This window comes from Octopus bimaculoides, chromosome 7, assembly GCF_001194135.2.
Source record: "Octopus bimaculoides isolate UCB-OBI-ISO-001 chromosome 7, ASM119413v2, whole genome shotgun sequence".
NCBI lineage: Eukaryota > Metazoa > Mollusca > Cephalopoda > Octopoda > Octopodidae > Octopus > Octopus bimaculoides.
Window position 1 is genome coordinate 26050695 of NC_068987.1, and position 498 is coordinate 26051192.

Here is a 498-nt window from a genome sequence, read left to right on the forward strand (position 1 = left end):
GAGAGAGAGAGAGAGAGAGAGAGAGAGAGAGAGAGAGAGAGAGAGAGATGTTGAAAAAAGACTGAAGGAGAAAGAAAAACAATTTGATGTGACAATTTGTATTTGTTTTTGTACCTCTTACTCAACTACCTCTCTATTATACATGTCAGTCTTTCTACATCATTTTTCTTGACTCAACCCTGTTTTACTTTCAGAGAACATTGAGCCCAAGAGGTTTTGGTTCATGCATTATTCTGGGTTACATCTGCATCTTTTTGAGAAATAGCAATATTGTTTCAAGACAAACTTACAAATATCAATGTTTTTATAGATCAAGAGTACACTTTTTTATTTTGAAAGTAAAACAGGTAGAAAAGTTATAATGGTGCATAATATATTCTAGGTTGTAAACTGTCAAAAGAAAAGAACCTGAAACTGACTAATGATGTCTTCATTTCTGTGATGTTTAGATTTCTATGTCCTTATGTTTAACTAACTTTCAAACAGCTGCATTGAAAA